At 45.9% G+C, this 20875-nt stretch overlaps 9 non-coding genes across 9 annotated transcripts; all 9 read right to left on the reverse strand.

The window, feature by feature from the left end:
* Positions 1-1067: 1067 nt before the first annotated feature.
* On the reverse strand, positions 1068-1258 carry LOC130315145 (U2 spliceosomal RNA). The gene has a single exon (XR_008862725.1). It is a non-coding gene; the product is annotated as a U2 spliceosomal RNA (small nuclear RNA).
* A 2086-nt stretch (positions 1259-3344) lies between these two features.
* LOC130315146 (U2 spliceosomal RNA) lies at positions 3345-3535 on the reverse strand. Its single transcript, XR_008862726.1, has one exon. It is a non-coding gene; the product is annotated as a U2 spliceosomal RNA (small nuclear RNA).
* A 2098-nt stretch (positions 3536-5633) lies between these two features.
* Positions 5634-5824, reverse strand: LOC130315147 (U2 spliceosomal RNA). Its single transcript, XR_008862727.1, has one exon. It is a non-coding gene; the product is annotated as a U2 spliceosomal RNA (small nuclear RNA).
* A 2088-nt stretch (positions 5825-7912) lies between these two features.
* On the reverse strand, positions 7913-8103 carry LOC130315148 (U2 spliceosomal RNA). Its single transcript, XR_008862728.1, has one exon. It is a non-coding gene; the product is annotated as a U2 spliceosomal RNA (small nuclear RNA).
* A 2106-nt stretch (positions 8104-10209) lies between these two features.
* On the reverse strand, positions 10210-10400 carry LOC130315150 (U2 spliceosomal RNA). Its single transcript, XR_008862729.1, has one exon. It is a non-coding gene; the product is annotated as a U2 spliceosomal RNA (small nuclear RNA).
* Positions 10401-12478: 2078 nt separating this feature from the next.
* LOC130315151 (U2 spliceosomal RNA) lies at positions 12479-12669 on the reverse strand. The gene has a single exon (XR_008862730.1). It is a non-coding gene; the product is annotated as a U2 spliceosomal RNA (small nuclear RNA).
* A 2088-nt stretch (positions 12670-14757) lies between these two features.
* On the reverse strand, positions 14758-14948 carry LOC130315153 (U2 spliceosomal RNA). The gene has a single exon (XR_008862732.1). It is a non-coding gene; the product is annotated as a U2 spliceosomal RNA (small nuclear RNA).
* Positions 14949-17041: 2093 nt separating this feature from the next.
* LOC130315213 (U2 spliceosomal RNA) lies at positions 17042-17232 on the reverse strand. Its single transcript, XR_008862786.1, has one exon. It is a non-coding gene; the product is annotated as a U2 spliceosomal RNA (small nuclear RNA).
* A 2099-nt stretch (positions 17233-19331) lies between these two features.
* Positions 19332-19522, reverse strand: LOC130315200 (U2 spliceosomal RNA). Its single transcript, XR_008862774.1, has one exon. It is a non-coding gene; the product is annotated as a U2 spliceosomal RNA (small nuclear RNA).
* Positions 19523-20875: the final 1353 nt, after the last annotated feature.

Genomic DNA, 20875 nt, shown 5'->3' on the forward strand with positions numbered 1-20875 from the left:
CTGGGCGTATTATTCTTCTTTTTCTTCTTTTTTTTCGTCTAATGCATACCCCATCAGTGCAGCAATGCTTATTCAATACCGCCAGCAGATGGAGACACTGGGGGATAATTTTCTAAGGATTTATACTGATTTTTCCTGTCTGAATTTGTCGCACAGAAAGTTGCAGGCCAAATATGTGTGACATTTCTGCGACTTTAGCTTCTAGAGCATTTTTACAACATTATACATAGGTGCTGAATACATAAAAAGCGACTGTTCAGCGACAGACAAGTCGCATCGGCTGAAAGTAGGCCAGAATGTCAGTCCATGTTGGAGCAGGTTTAAATACAGTCTAAAGTATAGATCTCAAAGTCTGTGCACAGAATTTAGCAAGGGCCTCGCACCTTCTGATGCATCAGGTAGGTGCACAATAGCATAGCCTAACCCTCTGTACTTTGGTCTATATTGATGCGGGACATAGACAGCCAGCTGATGACCAATCCATTAGTGCAATGGATGGCTGGAAGCATTTGTCTTTGCCTTTGCAATACCACAGAAGCAATGCATGGTCAATGTACAGCAATGACACACCTGTGTGAACAGCCAGGAGACCCCCCCCCCCCCCATGTTATGTTACATAGTTACATAGTTAGTACGGTCGAAAAAAGACATATGTCCATCAAGTTCAACCAGGGAATTAAGGGGTAGGGGTGTGGCGCGATATTGGGGAAGGGATGAGATTTTATATTTCTTCATAAGCATTAATCTTATTTTGTCAATTAGGAACATTCAGCACCCACCCGCTATCAAGGCAGCTGCCTATCATGTCATGCCCTACCTGCACAGGTGTGCTGGCTACTCAAATGATCCAATTAAGGAGGCCATTTAGTCAGCAGCAGCAGAAGTCCTGTGCCTGGACGCTCCAACAGCGGCCAGACACAAGCAGAAGCAGAAGCAGCAGAAGCAGCAGCAGCACCACCTTTTGTTTTTTGGCTGCAGCAGCAGCAAGGCCCACAGGGCTGGCTAGCTGGCTAGCCAGCAAGCAGGTAGCAATGAAAGTAGGAATCTTTCTTTTTAACCCTGTAAGGGGGTGGTGCACTGTACCCGAAGATACTGCCATATCGGGTCAATGCATAGGGCGACGGAAGCAAGCTTCGAAATCGGCCCCCGTTCTCAAAAATCCATTTAATATATGGTCCCCAGATAGGGGACGTATCAGATATTAAACTGATAAGAACAGATACTACACTTGATCTTAGCCAAAAGGCCGAGAAGCGATAACCGTGAAAGGGGCGGGCCCAACAAGGTGCCCTTCATGGGCACTATCACTGCTTGCTGTCAGGGAGGCTGCCAGACAATTTTCCATGCACACTCTGGGCTGGGGGGCAGTCAACCACCAGTACACACAGCAGAACCTAAACCCATACCATTATTGCTAAGCAGCAAGACAGGGGCCCATTGCACTCCCACGGGGCCTTTTTAAATGCAATCCATAACCCGGATTTGCCAGGAACCCTTCTTACTCCTCCTACTTGCATGTGACACTGGGCTTAGGATCTGCATAGGAAACACACACACAAGCACACACCTACCTTTGTTGCCTGCAGATGCCTCCTTGGCTGTCCCCAAACAGTATCAAACCAACACCCACGGGAAGCTGTAAGCATAGAGGACATGCCTGCACCCCATTGGACTTACCTGTGTGGGTTAAACCCGGGTTATTTGACAACCTATGGCGGTGATGGTTCTGCTCAGGCAGAGCAGTGCTGATGCTCCTCATAAAGCTGTCGCTGCTGTGAAGGTTCTAGGTGACATCACAAATCCCTATGGTTACATACACAACAAAGCTGGGTTGTTGTTGTTTACACTCTGCAAGGCCTGTGGAAGTGAGTGACATCATAGCACTGTAGTTCTGAGGGTTCTAGATGGATGCAACAATCTCCTGTTGCTTCTATGAAGGCCATAATAGACGACATCACCAAACAGCTCCATAGTCACATACACAGCAAAGGAGAGATGTTGTTTACACCTAGTGATGTCAGTGGTATTGAGTGACATCACAGCACAGTGCTAAGGCTCCTGGGCCTGGACACAGCAGCGGCTGCAATATCTCAACGGAGAATACGTTTATATATATGTGTGTGTGTGCGCGTATATATATATATATATATATATATATATATATATATATATTTCTCCGCCGAAATCACTTTTAAACCCATTTCCACCTTTTTTTCCCTTCTCTTCCTCTTACTTTTTTTCACGTTTTTTTACGTTTTTCTCCTTTTCGCCTCTTTTCTGGGCGTATTATTCTTCTTTTTCTTCTTTTTTTTCATCTAATGCATACCCCATCAGTGCAGCAATGCTTATTCAATACCGCCAGCAGATGGAGACACTGGGGGATAATTTTCTAAGGATTTATACTGATTTTTCCTGTCTGAATTTGTCGCACAGAAAGTTGCAGGCCAAATATGTGTGACATTTCTGCGACTTTAGCTTCTAGAGCATTTTTACAACATTATACATAGGTGCTGAATACATAAAAAGCGACTGTTCAGCGACAGACAAGTCGCATCGGCTGAAAGTAGGCCAGAATGTCAGTCCATGTTGGAGCAGGTTTAAATACAGTCTAAAGTATAGATCTCAAAGTCTGTGCACAGAATTTAGCAAGGGCCTCGCACCTTCTGATGCATCAGGTAGGTGCACAATAGCATAGCCTAACCCTCTGTACTTTGGTCTATATTGATGCGGGACATAGACAGCCAGCTGATGACCAATCCATTAGTGCAATGGATGGCTGGAAGCATTTGTCTTTGCCTTTGCAATACCACAGAAGCAATGCATGGTCAATGTACAGCAATGACACACCTGTGTGAACAGCCAGGAGACCCCCCCCCCCCCCATGTTATGTTACATAGTTACATAGTTAGTACGGTCGAAAAAAGACATATGTCCATCAAGTTCAACCAGGGAATTAAGGGGTAGGGGTGTGGCGCGATATTGGGGAAGGGATGAGATTTTATATTTCTTCATAAGCATTAATCTTATTTTGTCAATTAGGAACATTCAGCACCCACCCGCTATCAAGGCAGCTGCCTATCATGTCATGCCCTACCTGCACAGGTGTGCTGGCTACTCAAATGATCCAATTAAGGAGGCCATTTAGTCAGCAGCAGCAGAAGTCCTGTGCCTGGACGCTCCAACAGCGGCCAGACACAAGCAGAAGCAGAAGCAGCAGAAGCAGCAGCAGCACCACCTTTTGTTTTTTGGCTGCAGCAGCAGCAAGGCCCACAGGGCTGGCTAGCTGGCTAGCCAGCAAGCAGGTAGCAATGAAAGTAGGAATCTTTCTTTTTAACCCTGTAAGGGGGTGGTGCACTGTACCCGAAGATACTGCCATATCGGGTCAATGCATAGGGCGACGGAAGCAAGCTTCGAAATCGGCCCCCGTTCTCAAAAATCCATTTAATATATGGTCCCCAGATAGGGGACGTATCAGATATTAAACTGATAAGAACAGATACTACACTTGATCTTAGCCAAAAGGCCGAGAAGCGATAACCGTGAAAGGGGCGGGCCCAACAAGGTGCCCTTCATGGGCACTATCACTGCTTGCTGTCAGGGAGGCTGCCAGACAATTTTCCATGCACACTCTGGGCTGGGGGGCAGTCAACCACCAGTACACACAGCAGAACCTAAACCCATACCATTATTGCTAAGCAGCAAGACAGGGGCCCATTGCACTCCCACGGGGCCTTTTTAAATGCAATCCATAACCCGGATTTGCCAGGAACCCTTCTTACTCCTCCTACTTGCATGTGACACTGGGCTTAGGATCTGCATAGGAAACACACACACAAGCACACACCTACCTTTGTTGCCTGCAGATGCCTCCTTGGCTGTCCCCAAACTGTATCAAACCAACACCCACGGGAAGCTGTAAGCATAGAGGACATGCCTGCACCCCATTGGACTTACCTGTGTGGGTTAAACCCGGGTTATTTGACAACCTATGGCGGTGATGGTTCTGCTCAGGCAGAGCAGTGCTGATGCTCCTCATAAAGCTGTCGCTGCTGTGAAGGTTCTAGGTGACATCACAAATCCCTATGGTTACATACACAACAAAGCTGGGTTGTTGTTGTTTACACTCTGCAAGGCCTGTGGAAGTGAGTGACATCATAGCACTGTAGTTCTGAGGGTTCTAGATGGATGCAACAATCTCCTGTTGCTTCTATGAAGGCCATAATAGACGACATCACCAAACAGCTCCATAGTCACATACACAGCAAAGGAGAGATGTTGTTTACACCTAGTGATGTCAGTGGTATTGAGTGACATCACAGCACAGTGCTAAGGCTCCTGGGCCTGGACACAGCAGCGGCTGCAATATCTCAACGGAGAATACGTTTATATATATGTGTGTGTGTGCGCGTATATATATATATATATATATATATATATATATATATATTTATATATATTTCTCCGCCGAAATCACTTTTAAACCCATTTCCACCTTTTTTTCCCTTCTCTTCCTCTTACTTTTTTTTCACGTTTTTTTACGTTTTTCTCCTTTTCGCCTCTTTTCTGGGCGTATTATTCTTCTTTTTCTTCTTTTTTTTCATCTAATGCATACCCCATCAGTGCAGCAATGCTTATTCAATACCGCCAGCAGATGGAGACACTGGGGGATAATTTTCTAAGGATTTATACTGATTTTTCCTGTCTGAATTTGTCGCACAGAAAGTTGCAGGCCAAATATGTGTGACATTTCTGCGACTTTAGCTTCTAGAGCATTTTTACAACATTATACATAGGTGCTGAATACATAAAAAGCGACTGTTCAGCGACAGACAAGTCGCATCGGCTGAAAGTAGGCCAGAATGTCAGTCCATGTTGGAGCAGGTTTAGATACAGTCTAAAGTATAGATCTCAAAGTCTGTGCACAGAATTTAGCAAGGGCCTCGCACCTTCTGATGCATCAGGTAGGTGCACAATAGCATAGCCTAACCCTCTGTACTTTGGTCTATATTGATGCGGGACATAGACAGCCAGCTGATGACCAATCCATTAGTGCAATGGATGGCTGGAAGCATTTGTCTTTGCCTTTGCAATACCACAGAAGCAATGCATGGTCAATGTACAGCAATGACACACCTGTGTGAACAGCCAGGAGACCCCCCCCCCCCCCCCATGTTATGTTACATAGTTACATAGTTAGTACGGTCGAAAAAAGACATATGTCCATCAAGTTCAACCAGGGAATTAAGGGGTAGGGGTGTGGCGCGATATTGGGGAAGGGATGAGATTTTATATTTCTTCATAAGCATTAATCTTATTTTGTCAATTAGGAACATTCAGCACCCACCCGCTATCAAGGCAGCTGCCTATCATGTCATGCCCTACCTGCACAGGTGTGCTGGCTACTCAAATGATCCAATTAAGGAGGCCATTTAGTCAGCAGCAGCAGAAGTCCTGTGCCTGGACGCTCCAACAGCGGCCAGACACAAGCAGAAGCAGAAGCAGCAGAAGCAGCAGCAGCACCACCTTTTGTTTTTTGGCTGCAGCAGCAGCAAGGCCCACAGGGCTGGCTAGCTGGCTAGCCAGCGAGGAAGGTAGCAATGAAAGTAGGAATCTTTCTTTTTAACCCTGTAAGGGGGTGGTGCACTGTACCCGAAGATACTGCCATATCGGGTCAATGCATAGGGCGACGGAAGCAAGCTTCGAAATCGGCCCCCGTTCTCAAAAATCCATTTAATATATGGTCCCCAGATAGGGGACGTATCAGATATTAAACTGATAAGAACAGATACTACACTTGATCTTAGCCAAAAGGCCGAGAAGCGATAACCGTGAAAGGGGCGGGCCCAACAAGGTGCCCTTCATGGGCACTATCACTGCTTGCTGTCAGGGAGGCTGCCAGACAATTTTCCATGCACACTCTGGGCTGGGGGGCAGTCAACCACCAGTACACACAGCAGAACCTAAACCCATACCATTATTGCTAAGCAGCAAGACAGGGGCCCATTGCACTCCCACGGGGCCTTTTTAAATGCAATCCATAACCCGGATTTGCCAGGAACCCTTCTTACTCCTCCTACTTGCATGTGACACTGGGCTTAGGATCTGCATAGGAAACACACACACAAGCACACACCTACCTTTGTTGCCTGCAGATGCCTCCTTGGCTGTCCCCAAACAGTATCAAACCAACACCCACGGGAAGCTGTAAGCATAGAGGACATGCCTGCACCCCATTGGACTTACCTGTGTGGGTTAAACCCGGGTTATTTGACAACCTATGGCGGTGATGGTTCTGCTCAGGCAGAGCAGTGCTGATGCTCCTCATAAAGCTGTCGCTGCTGTGAAGGTTCTAGGTGACATCACAAATCCCTATGGTTACATACACAACAAAGCTGGGTTGTTGTTGTTTACACTCTGCAAGGCCTGTGGAAGTGAGTGACATCATAGCACTGTAGTTCTGAGGGTTCTAGATGGATGCAACAATCTCCTGTTGCTTCTATGAAGGCCATAATAGACGACATCACCAAACAGCTCCATAGTCACATACACAGCAAAGGAGAGATGTTGTTTACACCTAGTGATGTCAGTGGTATTGAGTGACATCACAGCACAGTGCTAAGGCTCCTGGGCCTGGACACAGCAGCGGCTGCAATATCTCAACGGAGAATACGTTTATATATATGTGTGTGTGTGCGCGTATATATATATATATATATATATATATATATATATATATATATTTCTCCGCCGAAATCACTTTTAAACCCATTTCCACCTTTTTTTCCCTTCTCTTCCTCTTACTTTTTTTCACGTTTTTTTACGTTTTTCTCCTTTTCGCCTCTTTTCTGGGCGTATTATTCTTCTTTTTCTTCTTTTTTTTCATCTAATGCATACCCCATCAGTGCAGCAATGCTTATTCAATACCGCCAGCAGATGGAGACACTGGGGGATAATTTTCTAAGGATTTATACTGATTTTTCCTGTCTGAATTTGTCGCACAGAAAGTTGCAGGCCAAATATGTGTGACATTTCTGCGACTTTAGCTTCTAGAGCATTTTTACAACATTATACATAGGTGCTGAATACATAAAAAGCGACTGTTCAGCGACAGACAAGTCGCATCGGCTGAAAGTAGGCCAGAATGTCAGTCCATGTTGGAGCAGGTTTAAATACAGTCTAAAGTATAGATCTCAAAGTCTGTGCACAGAATTTAGCAAGGGCCTCGCACCTTCTGATGCATCAGGTAGGTGCACAATAGCATAGCCTAACCCTCTGTACTTTGGTCTATATTGATGCGGGACATAGACAGCCAGCTGATGACCAATCCATTAGTGCAATGGATGGCTGGAAGCATTTGTCTTTGCCTTTGCAATACCACAGAAGCAATGCATGGTCAATGTACAGCAATGACACACCTGTGTGAACAGCCAGGAGACCCCCCCCCCCCCCATGTTATGTTACATAGTTACATAGTTAGTACGGTCGAAAAAAGACATATGTCCATCAAGTTCAACCAGGGAATTAAGGGGTAGGGGTGTGGCGCGATATTGGGGAAGGGATGAGATTTTATATTTCTTCATAAGCATTAATCTTATTTTGTCAATTAGGAACATTCAGCACCCACCCGCTATCAAGGCAGCTGCCTATCATGTCATGCCCTACCTGCACAGGTGTGCTGGCTACTCAAATGATCCAATTAAGGAGGCCATTTAGTCAGCAGCAGCAGAAGTCCTGTGCCTGGACGCTCCAACAGCGGCCAGACACAAGCAGAAGCAGAAGCAGCAGAAGCAGCAGCAGCACCACCTTTTGTTTTTTGGCTGCAGCAGCAGCAAGGCCCACAGGGCTGGCTAGCTGGCTAGCCAGCAAGCAGGTAGCAATGAAAGTAGGAATCTTTCTTTTTAACCCTGTAAGGGGGTGGTGCACTGTACCCGAAGATACTGCCATATCGGGTCAATGCATAGGGCGACGGAAGCAAGCTTCGAAATCGGCCCCCGTTCTCAAAAATCCATTTAATATATGGTCCCCAGATAGGGGACGTATCAGATATTAAACTGATAAGAACAGATACTACACTTGATCTTAGCCAAAAGGCCGAGAAGCGATAACCGTGAAAGGGGCGGGCCCAACAAGGTGCCCTTCATGGGCACTATCACTGCTTGCTGTCAGGGAGGCTGCCAGACAATTTTCCATGCACACTCTGGGCTGGGGGGCAGTCAACCACCAGTACACACAGCAGAACCTAAACCCATACCATTATTGCTAAGCAGCAAGACAGGGGCCCATTGCACTCCCACGGGGCCTTTTTAAATGCAATCCATAACCCGGATTTGCCAGGAACCCTTCTTACTCCTCCTACTTGCATGTGACACTGGGCTTAGGATCTGCATAGGAAACACACACACAAGCACACACCTACCTTTGTTGCCTGCAGATGCCTCCTTGGCTGTCCCCAAACTGTATCAAACCAACACCCACGGGAAGCTGTAAGCATAGAGGACATGCCTGCACCCCATTGGACTTACCTGTGTGGGTTAAACCCGGGTTATTTGACAACCTATGGCGGTGATGGTTCTGCTCAGGCAGAGCAGTGCTGATGCTCCTCATAAAGCTGTCGCTGCTGTGAAGGTTCTAGGTGACATCACAAATCCCTATGGTTACATACACAACAAAGCTGGGTTGTTGTTGTTTACACTCTGCAAGGCCTGTGGAAGTGAGTGACATCATAGCACTGTAGTTCTGAGGGTTCTAGATGGATGCAACAATCTCCTGTTGCTTCTATGAAGGCCATAATAGACGACATCACCAAACAGCTCCATAGTCACATACACAGCAAAGGAGAGATGTTGTTTACACCTAGTGATGTCAGTGGTATTGAGTGACATCACAGCACAGTGCTAAGGCTCCTGGGCCTGGACACAGCAGCGGCTGCAATATCTCAACGGAGAATACGTTTATATATATGTGTGTGTGTGCGCGTATATATATATATATATATATATATATATATATATATATATATATTTATATATATTTCTCCGCCGAAATCACTTTTAAACCCATTTCCACCTTTTTTTCCCTTCTCTTCCTCTTACTTTTTTTTCACGTTTTTTTACGTTTTTCTCCTTTTCGCCTCTTTTCTGGGCGTATTATTCTTCTTTTTCTTCTTTTTTTTCATCTAATGCATACCCCATCAGTGCAGCAATGCTTATTCAATACCGCCAGCAGATGGAGACACTGGGGGATAATTTTCTAAGGATTTATACTGATTTTTCCTGTCTGAATTTGTCGCACAGAAAGTTGCAGGCCAAATATGTGTGACATTTCTGCGACTTTAGCTTCTAGAGCATTTTTACAACATTATACATAGGTGCTGAATACATAAAAAGCGACTGTTCAGCGACAGACAAGTCGCATCGGCTGAAAGTAGGCCAGAATGTCAGTCCATGTTGGAGCAGGTTTAGATACAGTCTAAAGTATAGATCTCAAAGTCTGTGCACAGAATTTAGCAAGGGCCTCGCACCTTCTGATGCATCAGGTAGGTGCACAATAGCATAGCCTAACCCTCTGTACTTTGGTCTATATTGATGCGGGACATAGACAGCCAGCTGATGACCAATCCATTAGTGCAATGGATGGCTGGAAGCATTTGTCTTTGCCTTTGCAATACCACAGAAGCAATGCATGGTCAATGTACAGCAATGACACACCTGTGTGAACAGCCAGGAGACCCCCCCCCCCCCCCCCCATGTTATGTTACATAGTTACATAGTTAGTACGGTCGAAAAAAGACATATGTCCATCAAGTTCAACCAGGGAATTAAGGGGTAGGGGTGTGGCGCGATATTGGGGAAGGGATGAGATTTTATATTTCTTCATAAGCATTAATCTTATTTTGTCAATTAGGAACATTCAGCACCCACCCGCTATCAAGGCAGCTGCCTATCATGTCATGCCCTACCTGCACAGGTGTGCTGGCTACTCAAATGATCCAATTAAGGAGGCCATTTAGTCAGCAGCAGCAGAAGTCCTGTGCCTGGACGCTCCAACAGCGGCCAGACACAAGCAGAAGCAGAAGCAGCAGAAGCAGCAGCAGCACCACCTTTTGTTTTTTGGCTGCAGCAGCAGCAAGGCCCACAGGGCTGGCTAGCTGGCTAGCCAGCGAGGAAGGTAGCAATGAAAGTAGGAATCTTTCTTTTTAACCCTGTAAGGGGGTGGTGCACTGTACCCGAAGATACTGCCATATCGGGTCAATGCATAGGGCGACGGAAGCAAGCTTCGAAATCGGCCCCCGTTCTCAAAAATCCATTTAATATATGGTCCCCAGATAGGGGACGTATCAGATATTAAACTGATAAGAACAGATACTACACTTGATCTTAGCCAAAAGGCCGAGAAGCGATAACCGTGAAAGGGGCGGGCCCAACAAGGTGCCCTTCATGGGCACTATCACTGCTTGCTGTCAGGGAGGCTGCCAGACAATTTTCCATGCACACTCTGGGCTGGGGGGCAGTCAACCACCAGTACACACAGCAGAACCTAAACCCATACCATTATTGCTAAGCAGCAAGACAGGGGCCCATTGCACTCCCACGGGGCCTTTTTAAATGCAATCCATAACCCGGATTTGCCAGGAACCCTTCTTACTCCTCCTACTTGCATGTGACACTGGGCTTAGGATCTGCATAGGAAACACACACACAAGCACACACCTACCTTTGTTGCCTGCAGATGCCTCCTTGGCTGTCCCCAAACGGTATCAAACCAACACCCACGGGAAGCTGTAAGCATAGAGGACATGCCTGCACCCCATTGGACTTACCTGTGTGGGTTAAACCCGGGTTATTTGACAACCTATGGCGGTGATGGTTCTGCTCAGGCAGAGCAGTGCTGATGCTCCTCATAAAGCTGTCGCTGCTGTGAAGGTTCTAGGTGACATCACAAATCCCTATGGTTACATACACAACAAAGCTGGGTTGTTGTTGTTTACACTCTGCAAGGCCTGTGGAAGTGAGTGACATCATAGCACTGTAGTTCTGAGGGTTCTAGATGGATGCAACAATCTCCTGTTGCTTCTATGAAGGCCATAATAGACGACATCACCAAACAGCTCCATAGTCACATACACAGCAAAGGAGAGATGTTGTTTACACCTAGTGATGTCAGTGGTATTGAGTGACATCACAGCACAGTGCTAAGGCTCCTGGGCCTGGACACAGCAGCGGCTGCAATATCTCAACGGAGAATACGTTTATATATATGTGTGTGTGTGCGCGTATATATATATATATATATATATATATATATATTTCTCCGCCGAAATCACTTTTAAACCCATTTCCACCTTTTTTTCCCTTCTCTTCCTCTTACTTTTTTTTCACGTTTTTTTACGTTTTTCTCCTTTTCGCCTCTTTTCTGGGCGTATTATTCTTCTTTTTCTTCTTTTTTTTCGTCTAATGCATACCCCATCAGTGCAGCAATGCTTATTCAATACCGCCAGCAGATGGAGACACTGGGGGATAATTTTCTAAGGATTTATACAGATTTTTCCTGTCTGAATTTGTCGCACAGAAAGTTGCAGGCCAAATATGTGTGACATTTCTGCGACTTTAGCTTCTAGAGCATTTTTACAACATTATACATAGGTGCTGAATACATAAAAAGCGACTGTTCAGCGACAGACAAGTCGCATCGGCTGAAAGTAGGCCAGAATGTCAGTCCATGTTGGAGCAGGTTTAGATACAGTCTAAAGTATAGATCTCAAAGTCTGTGCACAGAATTTAGCAAGGGCCTCGCACCTTCTGATGCATCAGGTAGGTGCACAATAGCATAGCCTAACCCTCTGTACTTTGGTCTATATTGATGCGGGACATAGACAGCCAGCTGATGACCAATCCATTAGTGCAATGGATGGCTGGAAGCATTTGTCTTTGCCTTTGCAATACCACAGAAGCAATGCATGGTCAATGTACAGCAATGACACACCTGTGTGAACAGCCAGGAGACCCCCCCCCCCCCATGTTATGTTACATAGTTACATAGTTAGTACGGTCGAAAAAAGACATATGTCCATCAAGTTCAACCAGGGAATTAAGGGGTAGGGGTGTGGCGCGATATTGGGGAAGGGATGAGATTTTATATTTCTTCATAAGCATTAATCTTATTTTGTCAATTAGGAACATTCAGCACCCACCCGCTATCAAGGCAGCTGCCTATCATGTCATGCCCTACCTGCACAGGTGTGCTGGCTACTCAAATGATCCAATTAAGGAGGCCATTTAGTCAGCAGCAGCAGAAGTCCTGTGCCTGGACGCTCCAACAGCGGCCAGACACAAGCAGAAGCAGAAGCAGCAGAAGCAGCAGCAGCACCACCTTTTGTTTTTTGGCTGCAGCAGCAGCAAGGCCCACAGGGCTGGCTAGCTGGCTAGCCAGCAAGCAGGTAGCAATGAAAGTAGGAATCTTTCTTTTTAACCCTGTAAGGGGGTGGTGCACTGTACCCGAAGATACTGCCATATCGGGTCAATGCATAGGGCGACGGAAGCAAGCTTCGAAATCGGCCCCCGTTCTCAAAAATCCATTTAATATATGGTCCCCAGATAGGGGACGTATCAGATATTAAACTGATAAGAACAGATACTACACTTGATCTTAGCCAAAAGGCCGAGAAGCGATAACCGTGAAAGGGGCGGGCCCAACAAGGTGCCCTTCATGGGCACTATCACTGCTTGCTGTCAGGGAGGCTGCCAGACAATTTTCCATGCACACTCTGGGCTGGGGGGCAGTCAACCACCAGTACACACAGCAGAACCTAAACCCATACCATTATTGCTAAGCAGCAAGACAGGGGCCCATTGCACTCCCACGGGGCCTTTTTAAATGCAATCCATAACCCGGATTTGCCAGGAACCCTTCTTACTCCTCCTACTTGCATGTGACACTGGGCTTAGGATCTGCATAGGAAACACACACACAAGCACACACCTACCTTTGTTGCCTGCAGATGCCTCCTTGGCTGTCCCCAAACGGTATCAAACCAACACCCACGGGAAGCTGTAAGCATAGAGGACATGCCTGCACCCCATTGGACTTACCTGTGTGGGTTAAACCCGGGTTATTTGACAACCTATGGCGGTGATGGTTCTGCTCAGGCAGAGCAGTGCTGATGCTCCTCATAAAGCTGTCGCTGCTGTGAAGGTTCTAGGTGACATCACAAATCCCTATGGTTACATACACAACAAAGCTGGGTTGTTGTTGTTTACACTCTGCAAGGCCTGTGGAAGTGAGTGACATCATAGCACTGTAGTTCTGAGGGTTCTAGATGGATGCAACAATCTCCTGTTGCTTCTATGAAGGCCATAATAGACGACATCACCAAACAGCTCCATAGTCACATACACAGCAAAGGAGAGATGTTGTTTACACCTAGTGATGTCAGTGGTATTGAGTGACATCACAGCACAGTGCTAAGGCTCCTGGGCCTGGACACAGCAGCGGCTGCAATATCTCAACGGAGAATACGTTTATATATATGTGTGTGTGTGCGCGTATATATATATATATATATATATATATATATATATATATATATTTCTCCGCCGAAATCACTTTTAAACCCATTTCCACCTTTTTTTCCCTTCTCTTCCTCTTACTTTTTTTTCACGTTTTTTTACGTTTTTCTCCTTTTCGCCTCTTTTCTGGGCGTATTATTCTTCTTTTTCTTCTTTTTTTTCGTCTAATGCATACCCCATCAGTGCAGCAATGCTTATTCAATACCGCCAGCAGATGGAGACACTGGGGGATAATTTTCTAAGGATTTATACTGATTTTTCCTGTCTGAATTTGTCGCACAGAAAGCTGCAGGCCAAATATGTGTGACATTTCTGCGACTTTAGCTTCTAGAGCATTTTTACAACATTATACATAGGTGCTGAATACATAAAAAGCGACTGTTCAGCGACAGACAAGTCGCATCGGCTGAAAGTAGGCCAGAATGTCAGTCCATGTTGGAGCAGGTTTAGATACAGTCTAAAGTATAGATCTCAAAGTCTGTGCACAGAATTTAGCAAGGGCCTCGCACCTTCTGATGCATCAGGTAGGTGCCCAATAGCATAGCCTAACCCTCTGTACTTTGGTCTATATTGATGCGGGACATAGACAGCCAGCTGATGACCAATCCATTAGTGCAATGGATGGCTGGAAGCATTTGTCTTTGCCTTTGCAATACCACAGAAGCAATGCATGGTCAATGTACAGCAATGACACACCTGTGTGAACAGCCAGGAGACCCCCCCCCCCCCATGTTATGTTACATAGTTACATAGTTAGTACGGTCGAAAAAAGACATATGTCCATCAAGTTCAACCAGGGAATTAAGGGGTAGGGGTGTGGCGCGATATTGGGGAAGGGATGAGATTTTATATTTCTTCATAAGCATTAATCTTATTTTGTCAATTAGGAACATTCAGCACCCACCCGCTATCAAGGCAGCTGCCTATCATGTCATGCCCTACCTGCACAGGTGTGCTGGCTACTCAAATGATCCAATTAAGGAGGCCATTTAGTCAGCAGCAGCAGAAGTCCTGTGCCTGGACGCTCCAACAGCGGCCAGACACAAGCAGAAGCAGAAGCAGCAGAAGCAGCAGCAGCACCACCTTTTGTTTTTTGGCTGCAGCAGCAGCAAGGCCCACAGGGCTGGCTAGCTGGCTAGCCAGCAAGCAGGTAGCAATGAAAGTAGGAATCTTTCTTTTTAACCCTGTAAGGGGGTGGTGCACTGTACCCGAAGATACTGCCATATCGGGTCAATGCATAGGGCGACGGAAGCAAGCTTCGAAATCGGCCCCCGTTCTCAAAAATCCATTTAATATATGGTCCCCAGATAGGGGACGTATCAGATATTAAACTGATAAGAACAGATACTACACTTGATCTTAGCCAAAAGGCCGAGAAGCGATAACCGTGAAAGGGGCGGGCCCAACAAGGTGCCCTTCATGGGCACTATCACTGCTTGCTGTCAGGGAGGCTGCCAGACAATTTTCCATGCACACTCTGGGCTGGGGGGCAGTCAACCACCAGTACACACAGCAGAACCTAAACCCATACCATTATTGCTAAGCAGCAAGACAGGGGCCCATTGCACTCCCACGGGGCCTTTTTAAATGCAATCCATAACCCGGATTTGCCAGGAACCCTTCTTACTCCTCCTACTTGCATGTGACACTGGGCTTAGGATCTGCATAGGAAACACACACACAAGCACACACCTACCTTTGTTGCCTGCAGATGCCTCCTTGGCTGTCCCCAAACGGTATCAAACCAACACCCACGGGAAGCTGTAAGCATAGAGGACATGCCTGCACCCCATTGGACTTACCTGTGTGGGTTAAACCCGGGTTATTTGACAACCTATGGCGGTGATGGTTCTGCTCAGGCAGAGCAGTGCTGATGCTCCTCATAAAGCTGTTGCTGCTGTGAAGGTTCTAGGTGACATCACAATTTCCTATGGTTACATACACAACAAAGCTGGGTTGTTGTTGTTTACACTCTGCAAGGCCTGTGGAAGTGAGTGACATCATAGCACTGTAGTTCTGAGGGTTCTAGATGGATGCAACAATCTCCTGTTGCTTCTATGAAGGCCATAATAGACGACATCACCAAACAGCTCCATAGTCACATACACAGCAAAGGAGAGATGTTGTTTACACCTAGTGATGTCAGTGGTATTGAGTGACATCACAGCACAGTGCTAAGGCTCCTGGGCCTGGACACAGCAGCGGCTGCAATATCTCAACGGAGAATACGTTTATATATATGTGTGTGTGTGCGCGTATATATATATATATATATATATATATATATATATATATATATATATATTTCTCCGCCGAAATCACTTTTAAACCCATTTCCACCTTTTTTTCCCTTCTCTTCCTCTTACTTTTTTTCACGTTTTTTTACGTTTTTCTCCTTTTCGCCTCTTTTCTGGGTGTATTATTCTTCTTTTTCTTCTTTTTTTTCGTCTAATGCATACCCCATCAGTGCAGCAATGCTTATTCAATACCGCCAGCAGATGGAGACACTGGGGGATAATTTTCTAAGGATTTATACTGATTTTTCCTGTCTGAATTTGTCGCACAGAAAGTTGCAGGCCAAATATGTGTGACATTTCTGCGACTTTAGCTTCTAGAGCATTTTTACAACATTATACATAGGTGCTGAATACATAAAAAGCGACTGTTCAGCGACAGACAAGTCGCATCGGCTGAAAGTAGGCCAGAATGTCAGTCCATGTTGGAGCAGGTTTAGATACAGTCTAAAGTATAGATCTCAAAGTCTGTGCACAGAATTTAGCAAGGGCCTCGCACCTTCTGATGCATCAGGTAGGTGCACAATAGCATAGCCTAACCCTCTGTACTTTGGTCTATATTGATGCGGGACATAGACAGCCAGCTGATGACCAATCCATTAGTGCAATGGATGGCTGGAAGCATTTGTCTTTGCCTTTGCAATACCACAGAAGCAATGCATGGTCAATGTACAGCAATGACACACCTGTGTGAACAGCCAGGAGACCCCCCCCCCCCCATGTTATGTTACATAGTTACATAGTTAGTACGGTCGAAAAAAGACATATGTCCATCAAGTTCAACCAGGGAATTAAGGGGTAGGGGTGTGGCGCGATATTGGGGAAGGGATGAGATTTTATATTTCTTCATAAGCATTAATCTTATTTTGTCAATTAGGAACATTCAGCACCCACCCGCTATCAAGGCAGCTGCCTATCATGTCATGCCCTACCTGCACAGGTGTGCTGGCTACTCAAATGATCCAATTAAGGAGGCCATTTAGTCAGCAGCAGCAGAAGTCCTGTGCCTGGACGCTCCAACAGCGGCCAGACACAAGCAGAAGCAGAAGCAGCAGAAGCAGCAGCAGCACAACCTTTTGTTTTTTGGCTGCAGCAGCAGCAAGGCCCACAGGGCTGGCTAGCTGGCTAGCCAGCAAGCAGGTAGCAATGAAAGTAGGAATCTTTCTTTTTAACCCTGTAAGGGGGTGGTGCACTGTACCCGAAGATACTGCCATATCGGGTCAATGCATAGGGCGACGGAAGCAAGCTTTGAAATCGGCCCCCGTTCTCAAAAATCCATTTAATATATGGTCCCCAGATAGGGGATGTATCAGATATTAAACTGATAAGAACAGATACTACACTTGATCTTAGCCAAAAGGCCGAGAAGCGATAACCGTGAAAGGGGCGGGCCCAACAAGGTGCCCTTCATGGGCACTATCACTGCTTGCTGTCAGGGAGGCTGCCAGACAATTTTCCATGCACACTCTGGGCTGGGGGGCAGTCAACCACCAGTACACACAGCAGAACCTAAACCCATACCATTATTGCTAAGCAGCAAGACAGGGGCCCATTGCACTCCCACGGGGCCTTTTTAAATTCAATCCATAACCCGGATTTGCCAGGAACCCTTCTTACTCCTCCTACTTGCATGTGACACTGGGCTTAGGATCTGCATAGGAAACACACACACAAGCACACACCTACCTTTGTTGCCTGCAGATGCCTCCTTGGCTGTCCCCAAACGGTATCAAACCAACACCCACGGGAAGCTGTAAGCATAGAGGACATGCCTGCACCCCATTGGACTTACCTGTGTGGGTTAAACCCGGGTTATTTGACAACCTATGGCGGTGATGGTTCTGCTCAGGCAGAGCAGTGCTGATGCTCCTCATAAAGCTGTCGCTGCTGTGAAGGTTCTAGGTGACATCACAAATCCCTATGGTTACATACACAACAAAGCTGGGTTGTTGTTGTTTACACTCTGCAAGGCCTGTGGAAGTGAGTGACATCATAGCACTGTAGTTCTGAGGGTTCTAGATGGATGCAACAATCTCCTGTTGCTTCTATGAAGGCCATAATAGACGACATCACCAAACAGCTCCATAGTCACATACACAGCAAAGGAGAGATGTTGTTTACACCTAGTGATGTCAGTGGTATTGAGTGACATCACAGCACAGTGCTAAGGCTCCTGGGCCTGGACACAGCAGCGGCTGCAATATCTCAACGGAGAATACGTTTATATATATGTGTGTGTGTGCGCGTATATATATATATATATATATATATATATATATATATATATATATATATATTTCTCCGCCGAAATCACTTTTAAACCCATTTCCACCTTTTTTTCCCTTCTCTTCCTCTTACTTTTTTTTCACGTTTTTTTACGTTTTTCTCCTTTTCGCCTCTTTTCTGGGCGTATTATTCTTCTTTTTCTTCTTTTTTTTCGTCTAATGCATACCCCATCAGTGCAGCAATGCTTATTCAATACCGCCAGCAGATGGAGACACTGGGGGATAATTTTCTAAGGATTTATACTGATTTTTCCTGTCTGAATTTGTCGCACAGAAAGTTGCAGGCCAAATATGTGTGACATTTCTGCGACTTTAGCTTCTAGAGCATTTTTACAACATTATACATAGGTGCTGAATACATAAAAAGCGACTGTTCAGCGACAGACAAGTCGCATCGGCTGAAAGTAGGCCAGAATGTCAGTCCATGTTGGAGCAGGTTTAGATACAGTCTAAAGTATAGATCTCAAAGTCTGTGCACAGAATTTAGCAAGGGCCTCGCACCTTCTGATGCATCAGGTAGGTGCACAATAGCATAGCCTAACCCTCTGTACTTTGGTCTATATTGATGCGGGACATAGACAGCCAGCTGATGACCAATCCATTAGTGCAATGGATGGCTGGAAGCATTTGTCTTTGCCTTTGCAATACCACAGAAGCAATGCATGGTCAATGTACAGCAATGACACACCTGTGTGAACAGCCAGGAGACCCCCCCCCCCCCCCCATGTTATGTTACATAGTTACATAGTTAGTACGGTCGAAAAAAGACATATGTCCATCAAGTTCAACCAGGGAATTAAGGGGTAGGGGTGTGGCGCGATATTGGGGAAGGGATGAGATTTTATATTTCTTCATAAGCATTAATCTTATTTTGTCAATTAGGAACATTCAGCACCCACCCGCTATCAAGGCAGCTGCCTATCATGTCATGCCCTACCTGCACAGGTGTGCTGGCTACTCAAATGATCCAATTAAGGAGGCCATTTAGTCAGCAGCAGCAGAAGTCCTGTGCCTGGACGCTCCAACAGCGGCCAGACACAAGCAGAAGCAGAAGCAGCAGAAGCAGCAGCAGCACCACCTTTTGTTTTTTGGCTGCAGCAGCAGCAAGGCCCACAGGGCTGGCTAGCTGGCTAGCCAGCAAGCAGGTAGCAATGAAAGTAGGAATCTTTCTTTTTAACCCTGTAAGGGGGTGGTGCACTGTACCCGAAGATACTGCCGAATCGGGTCAATGCATAGGGCGACGGAAGCAAGCTTCGAAATCGGCCCCCGTTCTCAAAAATCCATTTAATATATGGTCCCCAGATAGGGGACGTATCAGATATTAAACTGATAAGAACAGATACTACACTTGATCTTAGCCAAAAGGCCGAGAAGCGATAACCGTGAAAGGGGCGGGCCCAACAAGGTGCCCTTCATGGGCACTATCACTGCTTGCTGTCAGGGAGGCTGCCAGACAATTTTCCATGCACACTCTGGGCTGGGGGGCAGTCAACCACCAGTACACACAGCAGAACCTAAACCCATACCATTATTGCTAAGCAGCAAGACAGGGGCCCATTGCACTCCCACGGGGCCTTTTTAAATGCAATCCATAACCCGGATTTGCCAGGAACCCTTCTTACTCCTCCTACTTGCATGTGACACTGGGCTTAGGATCTGCATAGGAAACACACACACAAGCACACACCTACCTTTGTTGCCTGCAGATGCCTCCTTGGCTGTCCCCAAACGGTATCAAACCAACACCCACGGGAAGCTGTAAGCATAGAGGACATGCCTGCACCCCATTGGACTTACCTGTGTGGGTTAAACCCGGGTTATTTGACAACCTATGGCGGTGATGGTTCTGCTCAGGCAGAGCAGTGCTGATGCTCCTCATAAAGCTGTCGCTGCTGTGAAGGTTCTAGGTGACATCACAAATCCCTATGGTTACATACACAACAAAGCTGGGTTGTTGTTGTTTACACTCTGCAAGGCCTGTGGAAGTGAGTGACATCATAGCACTGTAGTTCTGAGGGTTCTAGATGGATGCAACAATCTCCTGTTGCTTCTATGAAGGCCATAATAGACGACATCACCAAACAGCTCCATAGTCACATACACAGCAAAGGAGAGATGTTGTTTACACCTAGTGATGTCAGTGGTATTGAGTGACATCACAGCACAGTGCTAAGGCTCCTGGGCCTGGACACAGCAGCGGCTGCAATATCTCAACGGAGAATACGTTTATATATATGTGTGTGTGTGCGCGTATGTATATATATATATATATATATATATATATATATATATATATATATTTCTCCAAATCACTTTTAAACCCATTTCCACCTTTTTTTCCCTTCTCTTCCTCTTACTTTTTTTTCACGTTTTTTTACGTTTTTCTCCTTTTTGCCTCTTTTCTGGGCGTATTATTCTTCTTTTTCTTCTTTTTTTTCGTCTAATGCATACCCCATCAGTGCAGCAATGCTTATTCAATACCGCCAGCAGATGGAGACACTGGGGGATAATTTTCTAAGGATTTATATTGATTTTTCCTGTCTGAATTTGTCGCACAGAAAGTTGCAGGCCAAATATGTGTGACATTTCTGCGACTTTAGCTTCTAGAGCATTTTTACAACATTATACATAGGTGCTGAATACATAAAAAGCGACTGTTCAGCGACAGACAAGTCGCATCGGCTGAAAGTAGGCCAGAATGTCAGTCCATGTTGGAGCAGGTTTAGATACA

This window comes from Hyla sarda, unplaced genomic scaffold (genome assembly GCF_029499605.1).
Source record: "Hyla sarda isolate aHylSar1 unplaced genomic scaffold, aHylSar1.hap1 scaffold_186, whole genome shotgun sequence".
NCBI classification, from domain to species: Eukaryota; Metazoa; Chordata; class Amphibia; order Anura; family Hylidae; genus Hyla; species Hyla sarda.